This window comes from Scleropages formosus, chromosome 7 (genome assembly GCF_900964775.1).
Source record: "Scleropages formosus chromosome 7, fSclFor1.1, whole genome shotgun sequence".
Taxonomy (NCBI): Eukaryota; Metazoa; Chordata; class Actinopteri; order Osteoglossiformes; family Osteoglossidae; genus Scleropages; species Scleropages formosus.
The window spans coordinates 24,145,660-24,160,893 of NC_041812.1; the positions used below are offsets into that span (position 1 = coordinate 24,145,660).

At 42.6% G+C, this 15,234-nt stretch overlaps 1 long non-coding RNA gene across 2 annotated transcripts in view; it reads right to left on the minus strand.

The window, feature by feature from the left end:
* Nucleotides 1-15,023, minus strand: part of LOC108926339 (uncharacterized) — a 62,921-nt gene extending 47,898 nt beyond the window's left edge. Inside the window, exon 1 of one of the 2 annotated variants that reach the window (XR_001965474.1) lies at nt 14,951-15,023. This is a non-coding gene — a long non-coding RNA (uncharacterized LOC108926339). Of the gene's footprint in view, nt 1-14,676; nt 14,796-14,950 lie in introns of those variants that run through there. The other variant, XR_001965473.2, reaches the window with a different exon arrangement.
* Nucleotides 15,024-15,234: the final 211 nt, after the last annotated feature.

Consider the following 15,234-nt stretch of genomic DNA (forward strand, 5'->3'; position numbering starts at 1 on the left):
AAAAAAAAAAAATAAAAAAGCAAAGCCAAATACAGTAACACACACACAAGACACTAAACGTGGTCTGTGTCATACTAAGTGGGCAGGAGACTGAGGTAGGTAGGCAGGTGTGTGTGTGTGGACCCAATTGCAGGATCTTTATTGTTGCCACACAAAGGAGAAAGCCAAATTCGTAGACGGGAACAGGCGTGGGTCAGTCGATGCTAATCGTAGGTCTTGGGGAGAATCCGATGTCATAGTCTAGGAGGCAATGTAAGTGTTGGGAGCTGTGGATGTTAGGAGCAGGAACGAGGGAGTGAGGAGAATGAGGGACTTGGAAGGACGAGTGGGTTGTCAAAGTCTCTCCTACCTCAGGCCCACAAGCTGACAAACCACTGCAGACATGCAATATTTTGATGCGAGTCGCAAAGTAGCACCCGTTTGTTATTAAACTATTGTATGTACTGCAATTCGAATTTTTAATAAGGCTTTACATTTATTCATTTAGCAGATGCTTTTCTCCAAAGTGATGTAGATCTCATAAAAAATACATTGTGTGCATTACATTAGCAGGAAGAGAAACGTACATGCAGATGCACGATTCTTAAGTGCAGTTTGGTTCATATGGTGAAAAGAAACTATGTTCATCACACGAGAAGATGCATTAAACTATCAGAATATCCATAATTCCTGATAAGCTTCCTTGTAATTTTTTTTTTCCCCCAGGGACTGGTTTGTAACTACTGGTTGCATGTAAGTTGGACATTTGTAACTCAGGGACTGTCTGTATTAAGTTTCATAATGAAAGAAAGCTAAACATGAGCTGACCACAGAATTTATAAAGGTAACAGAGAAAGAGCAAACTGCAGATATAAGTGAAAAAACTGATGCTTGCAAAAGACTGAAAAAATCTCTACTCTCCATAATACCTTTCCTCACTTTAGACAGACCGACCATTAAGTAGTTTAGAGAGCTGGACGGTCTGCAGGCAGACACACATGAGGGTAACCCCAACATCACAGGCTACTGGGATAGACACCAGGGACTGTATCCAAGTGCCACCAAAGGTCTGTCTCTGTGGAAGCAAAGGAGGAGCATGCACACGCTGCGTTGTGTGGTCAGGTCCTTCAATGTCTGAGAACAGTCAAGCAGGGGTGTACACTATCCTCCCACAAGTTCTCGACGCAAAGGGGAAGAAAGAATTCTCTCACTCCCACACAACAGCCCTAACAGTGGTAGCTTTACTAGAAACCCCAAGTAGAGAGAGGCCATGTGTCACCCCGTCCTCATGTAAACACTTCTTCAGCACCAACAAGCTTCAAACTGCTTCCTTATTTCATATAACTGCTTTTTACTAATAAAATTCAATCTGGACACCAACAGAATTCCCACAGCACTGTATTACAGCTACAGTCCTGTTGCATAGTTTATTGGGGCTGTATTGCCATTCGGGGATTTATCTGCCTAAGTCCATCAAATACCATCGCCAGCTAAAGGTCAGCTGTGAGCTGGGAAATAAAGCTGCTCCAATAAATACCACCACTGCCATGTTAAGAAAAAGCTCTGTAGAAGGCAAACAGCTGCAAAAGAAGGGGCAATATAATCTAATTTGTGTAAAGGTCATTCACTCCTTTTTAACTATGTAAAATTACCCAACTGATGTACCTAATGTTCAGCTTTGTACATTGCTTGTTCAAACAGGTTCCTTCTTACAGCAATGCCATTTAAGTACAGGCAGCCCAAGAGCTTACTCCTATCACAGTCCCATTTACTACAACTACAAGCCCACTAAAGTGAAAATAATGTAGCCAACATCACCACCAGGAAATGTTACAAAGCGTAAAACAAGGACACACACACACACAAAATTGCCTGCTGACGCAAGTGTGTACATTTTTCTTTTGCTGTGCTAACTAGTGTGTACCTTCATTTGCCCATGGTGACTTTATGTAGGCCTTAACAACCTGTGGCCCTGGGTGCCAACAGGCAGAGAGACTTCCAGAAATAGGGCCAGCCCTGGGGAACGTCACCAGACAAAGGCCCTGATAACAATTTGACAGACAGACAGACAGACAGAGAGAGAGAGAGAGAGAGAACGCGAGAGAACAGATGAGATGGGAATTTCAACACATACAATAATCTACCATGACACAAGCAAATTTCCAGCAACAAAGGTTTGATGTTTGTGCGGAGAAAGAGCGCAACAAACAGCACCATGGCGAAACGACAATAGCTGCCTCCTTTGGAGCATGCCTTTCTGGGTAAATGTGTGTTGGAAGTGGTTCTGACTCTGGAACAACGTGGGAAGCGACAGCATTCTGCTCAAAGGACCTTTTAAGTTTTTGTGCTTAATCATCACTTGCATGTCCTTACGGTCCTTTCTGCGCAAAAGCTACATGCCAATGGTCTGAGTCAGGCGACTCAAGTGGGGCCAAACGAAACACTTCTTTTCCACTGTTCTCTCTCGGTAACAGACACACACACGGAGGCATTCTCACGAAGTGACCGGACCTTGAGGGGATGGGCTGAAGCAGCCAAGCCCAAGTGGCAGAGCAGCATGGAGGAAGGAAGCGGAAGAGTGTCTCGGGGCGCATGCCTGCATCTCTCCTGTGGCCACCCATTACAGCGCTTGGCAAGGGACGTCAGCGCTCTGCGTTATCTGCGGACCCCAACCAGACTCTGCTGGGATTGCATGAACGCTGCTGAAGGAAGTCGCAGGATGATAAAAATGGGCCATTAGGCAGAACGTATAGGAATGTATAAGAGCAGTGATTTCATTAAACTGCTTTATCGCACACTGTATCAAGGCCCTCATTTTCTTACCTCCATAATTCAGGAAGGACTGTTAAAAACATTTTACCATACACACAATTTTTCCCCTTCTTTCAGTTCAGAATTCAGACACAGAACAAAGTGGATTGGACAGTTTATCTGTGGCAATTCTAAATAAGCAGTGTGATTCTCCCTTTCAATCACAGCTCAACAGAACTGTTCTGTGCACACTATACTGTTCACATCAGTCCAGCACTGTACACTTAAAAACAAAACAAAAGGAGACAAAACCATTTGTTGGAGAAAATCACAACTTGCCATTTTTTCTAAATTTATTTCTTAAGGGCAAAGCTTGAACAGTTGGTTCAGAAAAGTCCTTTTGATGTTTTCTGCAAACCATAAAAGGACAGAGGATGCACAGCACAGACCATGGCAGGCGAGGTAGGTGTGTGTGTGTGTGTGTGTGTGTGTGTGTGTGAGTGAGTGAGAGAGAGAGACGTCTGGCAGAACCTAACTTCGTATCCAGCTGCAGAACAGATATCTCCCATGGTGAAATCAGACATTCATTTGAATATAAAGAGAATTATTAAAATAGAACTAAAAAAAGAGAATGCAACATCAGCACTGGGGACAGCTGCAGATAATTCCAGGGAAAAACACTCAGTTAAAACTACACTGCCGTCATTTGCATCCTACATTTTATAAGATTATTCAAGACATTGAAGACAACTGCTAAAATCACTAATTGTGTAAAACATGACAAGAAGTGTTAATCCAAACTGACTCTTAATGGGACTATTTTACCCATTTACACAGCTTGTGTTTTACGAGACCACTTTACACAAAGTGCCATGTTCCAGGGTACAACAGCAGGCCTCCACAAGGACTTAACCCAACAACATTCAGGTGAAGAGAGCCCTCAAAGTTCTCTTCAACAATACAAACATAATCCAATGAAAACTATTCAGTATTACTCTGAAGAATACAGTTCTGTGCACATTAAGTCACACCTGCCACGATTAGTTCATCGGTGCCTGATAAGTTCACTCCTCCACCCAGTAGAACTGGTTCCATGCTTGCTGAGGTGAACCCTGTGGACACAAGACAGTCCTGCCCAGTTGTTTGTATCAAGCTGACAAATTGCGTGCTTGTTTTCTGAGGAACTATCACCCTGGAGATGTGCGATTTGGATGCTCCTTCCAAAAAGGTATCCTTCTAGACCTTATCTTCGGTTTACTAGCAATTTCCTTCCCATGTGCCATTTAGTGCTCTTTCATCAGAGGCTCAACACTTTCACATATCGGGGCACTACTGATCTTTATGACCTCTACCCCAAAAACGATAAGAGGAAAGCTAGCTTTGGGTCTGCATGAATACTCGTTGGCAGGGGGAAGGAGTGTGGCGATAAGAGTTCAGCATGAACTCTTTTATAGATCACCACCACATTTGGACCGTTTCAATAATACCTTTTCATTACTGCTTCCAACGTACCAATTATACTGATCGTGCAGCGCTCTGTTTCAAGGTTCTGTGTTCACGTGTGTGAGTGACAGAGAGTGTGTTCCACTGATGTATGGAAGAGTGACCCAGTCTAAGCAATGTATCTAGCAGTGCAAGTCACCTTGGTGAATAAGGTGTGTGGGCTGATAACATGACAGAATTCCTTGAAAGTCACTTTGGAGAAAAGCATCTGCTAAATAAATGTAATAAATGTAATGTCAAAGAAAACATGACAATTTAAAAAATAACTCTCTAGAGGAACCACCAGCAAGTCAACTCTCACAGGGGGAAAAGAAATAAAGTACATCTCTCTCCCTGAACAGCTTCTTCTCCACATGAGCACCAACAGCTGGTGTGGACAGCTAGCGTGGACAGCTGGCATGTTTACATTTATACCCGTATTTCACTGAAGCTGGAGCATTCAGCATGCACCTTCCTGTGTTTCCACCATCCAGCAGTGCCAGTGGATCTCCGGGGCCAAGACAAGCAGCAGGTGCTGTAGTGAAGGCTCCAGTTGTAACTTGGAGCCTGGAGCTCGATAAAGACCTTTTTCCATGGAGACCATGTAGCAGGAGAAAGGGCAGAGCATGGGGCACGCACCAGCTCACGCAAAACACACACTTTCACTGAGACACACACAGACTCTCTAAAACCTAAAACAGTGTTCAAAACAACTACATTTCTGGGTAGAGGATGTTGAAGACAACTATTAGGTGAAACAAAAACAAGATCAGCACATCTGACACTTTCCCCAAAGAGGCAAAGTGTTAAGCTACTTACGCTGATTTACCCATTTATAGAGCAGGATCATTTATTCTGTATCAGTTCAAGACAAGTATGTTGATCAAGGGTACTAGAACAGGTGGGACTCAAATCCAGTTCCTTTAAGTGCAGCACAGCAACTCTAACCAGTACACCACCTGTTAGTCTCTGGAGCTTATACCACAGAATCCAAATTGACGACAAAAAAAAAAAAAAAAAAAAAAAAAAAAATTACTATTGACCTCTGTGAAACTCCCCCAAGGGTAGGAACACTGTAGTGCTTTATCAGTGTCAGTAACAGCAAGCGTGAGGGAGGTAATGCATGCAAAAACCAGAGTGCTGGCAAAAACAAACTATGTATGTCCTATGTGCTTAATGTGGTCCAAGTGGCTTCCCCTTCACTAAAACAAGCCAGATCACCTGAGCTGTGAACAGCCTTCCGCTCTTGCCATGTATTATGGAACAGCCCTATGTGAGGGCAAAGAGCAGAGAGCCTGCAGTGTAAAATGTTCAGTCCAGTTCATTTCTGCACTGCTTCCAGACAGGAGGCCCACCTCTGTGGTAGCGCATCCACCTCACTCACCTCCTTTTTAAACGTTCAACACCCTTGTGGTTATAAATAAGATTATGAATTGTGCCTCAAGCTAAGGCCCAGGATTTGTGGTCAAACATTTCGGAGAAGAGTTCCAACAGAAATCACCCCGTAACATAAACCACATTCATGTCAGCAAGCAAGTCCTAAGCAGCGGAGAAACCGTTTTCATTGGGTCGGGATTTTTATTGCCATATTATAAAAATTACCCAGAGGAAATGCAACGAGAGAACACGTCTCCTTTCATCAAGCCTATGCTGAAGAGAATGGCCTGTTTTTCATTAAAACATAGTAATCTTCTAAACCTGGACTATAACTATTACTACAAATCTGGACAGTATTGTTATTCCATAGCCAGTCACTGCATCACATGGTCATATTTCACTTGTATGTAGACAAATTTATTTTGGCCAACACCAACTTCTGTGGTGCCCTACAATTGGCTATATCAAATTACAACTGCATAGTATGAGGGAATGGGAGGGGGGGGGAGACAAACAGGAAAAACCACTGACAAAATCATAAATGACTCGGTGGACAAGCTCAGGGTCTGATTCTGACTCTGGTGAAGAGAAGGAAGAGTCCAGCGGCCTGCAATCATCCATCACTGGAAATTTCTATAGCACGTTTGCCTTACACGACTGACTCTACAGAAGCACCATCAATTCAGCAAAGATACTGATGCTCAAGAGGAATCCACGTGGCCTCGCTGGTACACACAGGGCAGGAACACAGAGCACGGACCATCAAAACTAACAGTACGGAAAGGTGTATATTTCCACAGGAAAACACGGCAAACACTCTGCTTACATAAGACAGCAGCAATGTGCCTTTATAACACATGAAGCATGACTATAAATGCTGACACTATAGGAACCAGGATACACAACACACCAGAGCAGTAAGAAACACACATGCTTCATAGTGCGAGAAGGGCGTAACACTATCAGCATGCTGCACTGGTCTGACAGCACTGTATCTGTGCAGAGACCAGAGCGTTTTGGCAGTGTGTGTGTGTGTGTGTGTGTGTGTGTGTGACGACTGCAGTGCAGAAGGCTCACTGTCAGGCTTCTGAGCAGCACATCCTTAAAAGGCCATATGCTGGTTGCACGCTGTGGTCCTACACTTCTGAACACAGGGCCACCCCCCACCACTAATGTGCAAAGGTGAGAACAAAAGAATGAGTCTAATTAGCTATGCAATTACATGCACGAAAAAGTACTAAAAAGCACAGTAACAGAGAAATACACCAAGACAATAATCTTTGGGAAGACAGAGCCTTAGCCATGAAAGAGTTACTTTGTAAATCTAATTAGAGTTGAGTGTTATGTAAATATATGTGAATTTTACACTGTAAAACAGATGTGCAGTTCTGAGCACAAAGATGAAAATAGCTAAAACAGCACATTGCTGTTCACCACCAATAAAGACTCAAAGCTAAATATCAAGAGTAAACATAAGGTTATTTATATACTTTAGCTGAATGAACTCTATAGTTCAGCAGACAGTTAATTCCACCTTCAACTGGCACTTTTATTCAAGGAAACATTCAATTTTTCCAAACAGTAAGAAACAAGTACAGCTATTTGTGTAGTATGTACAAGTACAAACATTACTCTGGGGGGGGGGATTGAATGAATTTGAAAGATGCAGAAAAAGGTGCTGACAACAGCATTCTGTGAGGATGCTCCCTTTGTGAGCAGGTCAGGCATGGACAGGAGCTCAAAGAACACTGATTATGTATGACGACTCCAAGCACCACATGTGTCACATATGTGGACTGTGGAAGACTCAGTTTTACAAATATTTATTTCTGGTGTGAAACGCTCTTGATCTTTTTCCAGTGTTTACTTCACTCTATTTTCAGATCACACATGACTACAGCCCAGCGTGCTGAGGACTTCATTTCACTAAGCTTCGGGAGGGGGGGGTATCAGGAAAACAGAACAATCTGACAAGCATATTGCGCCAATATTTAAATTAATAAATAAAAACCTGTTAAACATGTCAGCTGAACCAAGTCGGTCTCAGTGCAGCTACCAAAACGACACGTTATGAATTATGCGAGTGATACACAACTTCCAGTTTCACAACATGAACAGTCCACATTAATGAGAAATTCAAATACATCTCTACTTTTGGCATTTGCCCCAACAAATGCTTTTTATTTTCCCACTGTCATTTCCACCATTATGCCCTCAGACTGATTTCTCAAACTGCTTTCGCCTAAAAAGTGTTTTGATACACATGATTCATATATTTACACTCCGCTGGTTGTTGTTTTTGTCTTTGCAAGAGGTTCATATTACAGCACACAAACATACACTGGAGCAAAACAGAGCTAAAATCAGAAGAGTTTAATTGAGACAGACCTTTAGAACAATGGGTTTTAAGAAGTCATTGTCGCATGGCCAGATCAGGGCGGCAAAGCAGGCCTGCACTGCATGAGGAGGACAGGTGCCAGCTGGCATGCCAAACCGTGACTCTGCGGGAGGGGTGGGTTAGGCTTACGGATGCCGGTACGCAGCTCCACCCGGCGCGGTCAGTCCACAAAGCCGCAGGGTCGGGGCTCAGCCAGCAGGAGAACAGTTCACTGTGGTCCTTCCACTCAGGGGCCTGCAGATCAGATGAAGCACGATATATGCGTACAGCTATGCTGCAGTCAGAGATGCCGTTGTGTACTCCACATGCAGTCATCTGTCAGTGAGCTGCCCACCATTGCGATGCACAAGATGTCCACAGACAATTTACAAACAGTCCCCTTTATTGATTACGCAGTCATGGGCCAGCTTCCCTATATGGATATATGTGCCGAGGGACTCCAACACACCCTTACCGTTATGTCAATTCTAATGTCCATACCCAGATTTTCCTGCTTGTTTGTTTCATTGATACGTTGACAACAACAATGGGGACAACACTGGTAGAGCTCACCAAACTAGAGCAAAAACCGATTTCTTTTTTAGATCTTTAATTCATCAAGTTACCATGACTCCAACCCGAGTCAATGGCACTTAACTAACCTGTCTCATTGAACTCGATTATAGTATTACTGGATACACAATCTGAATTGGAGCGGTTTTAAGTTACTTTGTAAGCATGACTATATTCTGTAAAACACATAAAAATATAAATCACTTTTAACTTGCCTAATAGCTGCTTTGTTCCCCAATATGTAAAGATCACAATAAGTTCAAGCCTAAGTGCAATAATTTGAAATTAAGCATAACATACCAACTATCAATTGTCTACCTCCAGATGGCCTTGGACAGTTGCTATAAACAGCGCTCTTGTCTAATACACTCTGAGGAATGACGGGAAAAGTTATGGTGGAAAGAGCAAACCGCCACAGAACAAAGTTTTCTCTCGAAGGTGATCAGCCACCATGTCTTAGTCAAGCATGTAGATTTAAGGAACATGGAGGAAGCTCCCTCTGGCCAGAGAGAGTGGCATCATGGCATTATTCTGCTGTCACAGACTGGAAGCATTGTGCGAAAACAGCAGCACAGCTGTGGCCCCCGAGGAATGCTCAAGAAAAGTGAAAACAAAGCAACGGAGTTGAAACTCACAGCCGTTCACAGAGCAACACTCCAACAATAAAAGAAACACATGAGAAAAGAGCCAAATGTCCTGACCCAAACAACAGATGGGTGGCAGTCCATAAGATTTTCTGACAGCCAGTTGTGGCAGTGATGAATATGAAGAGTTCTCTCATTTTCACTGTTTTAATTAGAGCCTGGGTTCCATGAGGCTTAACAGCTGTGTTCTTTGTGTGTTCGACTCCTGTTAGCTGCAGTGCGGGCAAGCTAATTTACCAGTATGGTGACATGAAGACATTAAAACATTTGTTCAAATTATATCTACACCTCTTTGGGGCCAAAAGAAAAAGACTGTCCTTAGCTGGAAAGCAAGTAAAGAGCTGTCAAGCAGAACTGGACTCACAGCAACCATTCGCAGCATACAAAAGTGGTTCACCATATCCTTCGGCGTACGTCCTTGGGATGTGAACGTAGGGAGAACCTGCAAACTTCACACGCCTTGAACTAGAGTCAAGCCAACAGGCAAACACACAAGTCAAGTACCGTTTGCCACCAAGACTACCTGCTGTGCCACCACACTGATAAGTTTTACATCCAGTTTAATTCAATGACCTGACTTTCTGCAATATCTACTACAAAATTTATTCTCAAAGACTTCAGTTGTAATGCAAATATCTCCTTAAAACTGGTTTCGCACATATATTCAAAGTAATTAATTATTGTGGAACTCGTGTCATTATGTTTGAAAAACGCAGCAGCAGAACTTCAGTACTAATGCTATACCTCCAGTCTGATCTCACAAAAGCAGTAACCCAAAAAACACCCCAAAGGTCATCAAGATCATCAAGGTTTCTGATGGAGCCACACTGCTGAACAACATTTCAAGCAACTTCAACACATATTGTACACACAACTGGGGGTGTCATCTATGACAGCCCCATGTTGTCACTGCAGTCTGAAAACTAATGCAAAATTAATACATACGCCCTTCTGTTCCTTTATTTTAGTTTGTAAAAATTTCTCGTTGAATTTAACAAGAGCCTGTGAAACAAAAATTATTCTTATCCTTGACCTCAAACTGATCCCAGAGAGTAATAATTCTGGAAAGTGAAAGTGATTTTGCAACCTTTGCACATCACCTTCATCTATCTTGGGTCATAGCAAAGCAACCCGAGTGCATGAACTAAACAAAATTCCACACAACACTTTGGAAGACGAATTCCGGGTAGAGTGGAGAAAGAGTGAAGCTCTGGCATTCTCTGTAATGTAAACTTTTTGCCTGTGCACTTCAGCAAAGGACAGCCTGCGCATGTCAATTTAGTGCTGGATTTTGAAAGGAAAGATTATGAGCAATTTTACCATTTTACTTCTACAATTTAGCAGTTTTTAAATAATGGATTTTTTACACATAGTTCTTCAGTGTAGTGCCAAAGACATTAACTTTCAATAAAATATCCTAGAAACTGCTTATCCAAAAAAAACCTGACCGGTAACATGGCACTCGTGTCATGTATACAGCTTCAAATGGTGGATTGTGACAAATTAAATTTACTGCATCCACATCTCTCCTTCTGTAATGTATGTTGCTTCAGAGAAAAGTGTCTGTTAAATGAGTAAATGTAATGTAAATGGTAACGTACCATGTGCTCCTACATAACTGAAACAGCCTACAGATTCTGTTCACCAAGTTTACTCCTTACATTAAAACACTCACTAACAAACAGCACTTACACATGTACAATAGGAACACAAATGCATACATAAATATGATGCAACAGTGCTGTTTCTCTGTAGGAGAGCAGGAACAACACACACGGTAGAAGGTTCTCTGAGAAGACAGACCGTTTCCCTTCGGTCTAACACCCCCCGTTGCCCAACAGCTTAACAAGGAGCTCTTTTCCAGCATCCAGGTTCAGGGGACACTGGACAAGCCCTTGTCTTCACCGAATACTGGGGAGTCAGTTCAGATCCCCTGTAATATGAAAGCCACCGCACAGTCAAGCAAAGCTGCCCCTTTTGCTGCCTTCAGAAAGAGAAGCAATGCAACTGACCACATGGAACTGTATCAAAACAAATACACACACAACACATACTCCACCTACAAAACAAAATTACCAAATTGTTTTAAGCCTTCATGTATAGTTGTAAGAAAGCGTTCCTTTCAAAAGTTGACGTTACTATATTTTAAGACAATCCCAACTCCCATAATATAATGCGGAAAAAACCCTGTTTAAATTCAATGAAAGTCATGCCTTCAACATACAAGACAAGCAATCCTTCTAGCTAGCTCTGAAACAATAGTTATAGAATGTGACAAATACACTAATTCAAATGAACAGAAGGGTTAAAAACAATTTTCCTTTTGGATGAATGACTTAATAGGTACATTCTGCATTAAAAAAACCTTCCTGAACATCCAATCCTCCTACATGCAGAATACTCACTAACTCCAGGACTTGGTACTGCACTATGGGGCTGTAATGACGTGATTTACGAGCTATTTAGCTTTTGCAGACTTTCCTCCCTGCGGTACAACTTGCAAACTTCAGTCCCAAACTGGAGAAAACAGAATTCTCCTGTACTGCAGCTTTTGATGGCAATGCAGCTCATCCCTGCAGGCTCCCCATAAATAAACTTTTGTTCTATGGGACTTTTCTCCTTCAATATATACATTCAGAAGACTGCAGTCACAAAATATTATGCAATTTAAATTTACTATATACATCTAGTTGCATACGAGAGCCATTGCGGTGTGATTCATTGCCACAGTGGCGCAAACACCAGGTCAGAGCATCTCTAACAAAGAGCCGAACACAGACCACTTAGCAGGCAGCTGCTTGTTATTAGCAGGGATTATAAATAAGCAAGGTCAGACTGGGAATGAGTAAATAAAATACCCACATGCAATCTATTAATTGCTCAACAACTGAACTCTTTTCAAAGCTTGTGGATAGTATGTTACACGAGGATGGCTTACTGCTGGAGCTGCATCCGCTATTCCTCCCCATGGTGATGCTCACTGTATTCACAGTAACTGCACACACTGCAAATAGGCAGTGACCTTGCAGGACATTCAGTGAAAGCCATACAGAAGTGTGATCAATTACACTTATAAATCTCTCGTATAAATTTGAACTGATTTTGATACGCGATGCAACTTCTGTCCCGATTAACCCTTTTTTGATACTGAGCTATCCCACATTGAAATATCTCCACCTCTACTACTGACCAGTTTTCAATAACAGCTTGGGTTACTTCTCTATGATAACTTGATCTCGATCCACTATGAAGTGTGTTCAATTGGAGTCTTTCTCACCTGGACAGTGGAAGTTATTTACTTTTACTATTTAGAAAATATCACACCCTCTGCCTTTCCAACAAACACACAAAAAAAATAACATGGACATAGTAACTGCATAGCAAAAATGTTAGCAGAAACAGGAGGAAAATAAAGACAGAAAACATTATTAAAAGTACAAGAAAAATTAGTTTTGTGATGTTTTTTTAATAGAAAACTAGCCCTTGTAAAAATGGATTACTTTGATTCTTGAAAGAAACTGTCCCCTGAATCTATCAGAGCCCACAATCATGCAGTAACGTGCATCACATCGTTGTGGAAAAATTGTCTGGGAGAAGACACACAACATAATCCAACTTTGCCAAAGGTACACCTCAATTCAGAGAATCATTCACTTCTCTATTTGTCCAACATATGTCAGCATTCAGTATGCATACAAGTATACATACATACATACCTCTGCAGTTTAAATGTTATCTAACTGTTGGGAAACCTATGAATTTATACCTTCTCGTATTTCGTACATAGCAATATGCCACATAAGTGTCTAAGAGTGAAAATGGAAGGGGGGGAAGAGAATCACAATTTTGACAACTATCAGATGATCCCTCTCCTGTTAGTCAAAAGGCATCAAATAAGGTGATTATAATGAAGTGAATTTACTTTATTATGGTTCAGGACACTACTGATATCTGAAGGCCCACCAGTCAATAACAAAATCAGGACTAGTGTCACAGATGTGTTTCTCATACAGAAACATCCCAAGCCAAACATGTTTCCCTTCAGTGCAGCACTGACTGGATATCACAGTATCTGAGAGTGAGTGAGTGAGTGAGTGTGTTAACTGTCAGAGGGAATGAACAGTGTGGTCAGTTTCAAAGGGATACACACAAAGCACACAAGCCCAAAGGACAGGTTCCATTGTACAGCGAACGAGGAAAGCACCAAGGAGAAGATCCCTCAGCAGTCAGCTAAACGTAATGTGTGTTTACCTTCAACGCGCATTTGTTCAAAACTGCAGCGTGGGCCGCAACCTCTTCCTCGTCAACTTTCCTCTTTCAAAACGGATGCAGTTAAAGGTCCTTCATCGTACATTTTGAGGCCCATAGTGTGCTTTTTTTGTTGTTGTTGTTGACTAAATAGCAGGGCCGGTTCTTGTGCAATACACCGCATGAGTGACGTTAGCTGAAATGCCGGGCAGCACACAGAACAGAAATAGCAAATGCGTGCGAACCTTGGAGCGACAGTGCGGTCCTATCGACATGTATTGCTGTAGGGGGGAAGAGTAAGTTTAGTGACAGCGGTACATTTCCTCGAGCAGCACACCTTCACTGACCATCACCTAAGATTAACACATGCTGTCAAACAATAAAAGGAGTGTACAGGCAGTGATTCATCTCTTATAAGACAAAGCAACCCTTATCTGCAGACTTGCAACTGTACTGACATTCAACACTTTAAAAAAAAAAAAAAAAAAAGTCAGCATTAGAAAAAGAATTTAAAAACATGCCAGAACTTAACACTCGGGACAAAAAAGTTAAAATGGCTCAACAGTTTCCAGTATTTTTTGCTTCTTTCCTCTGTACTGCAGGTCACTTCCGAATTTACATTTTTCAAACACATTGCGTTAACGGTAACTTAACGGAAAAGTGACACAAACGCTTGTTTGAGTGCAGAAGTGCGCTGATTGTGATTGTGTGCGCGCGCCAAAGGCAGGGCCCCGAAAGGCCTATTGTATATTTGCCACAGCTAGTCAGCTTCAAGTTTAACACTGTTCTTCACCCAAACATGTTTATTCGACAAACTCTGCAATAAACATTTGCATCATGAATGTCACCCAGTGTGACGCGGACCACGAGCACAGTCGCTGCAGTAAGATAACACAAGTCGGCAAAAAATACGTCGTTACCAATAATTCATGACTGCTTTTCAGTTACTACGTCCTACCTTGTGTGTATAGAACTGGGCCCCTTATATTTTCTGTCACCTGTCACCTTGATACACCGAATGTGGTAAGGAAACCAGGTAAAAATAAGAGTTATTTGGAACAATTCAGCCGTTTGATACTTCAGTTTCCTCAGGCAAGGTGAAAAAGGCGGGAACAAGGGGAGCGCGCGCGCGCTACTGGTGAGTCACCAAGTATTTCTCTGTACCGATTGATTTTTTTTTTTTTTATTAGAAATCGCGACACCACACTGCAGTACTGAATATTTAAAAAAATTAAAATCACAGACCTTTTAATGGGGTCGGTGTGTTCTCGACAGCCCAGAGCACCGACCACTTGTGCCCGAAGGAAACGCGAGGCCCAAGTGTGTCGCACTCAGCCTCAGGTGCTCGGGGAGCCGCTGATTGGCGGCGCAGTGAGTAGCGCTGGTACCTCTGCGCCTCGGCCGTTCGAATACAACTCAGGTCTGCATCGAGTTTGCGTTTTCGCCCACAGCTCAGAAACACGTGTTTCAGGTGAATTTGTGACTGAATTGTCTGTGCATTGTTTATGCGCATGCCTACCCTGCGATGGACTGGCGTCCTGTCCAGGGCGAGCGCTGCCGTTTCGTCATCTTCCTTAAACAACACCTTCGCAGTGTATGTGGCTCCACTGAAAGGATTCGTAACGCTGTGCGTCACCACTGCCCCCCCCGAGGGTAATAAGCGTGTAATAAGCAGTGGAACCAAGAGCTAGCAGGCAGTTGAATTTCTACGTACGCACACACAGAGAGTGGCTGAAACCGCTTGTCCCAAGCGGAGTCGCGTGGAGCCGGAGCCTAATCCAGCAACACAGGGCGCAAGGCTGG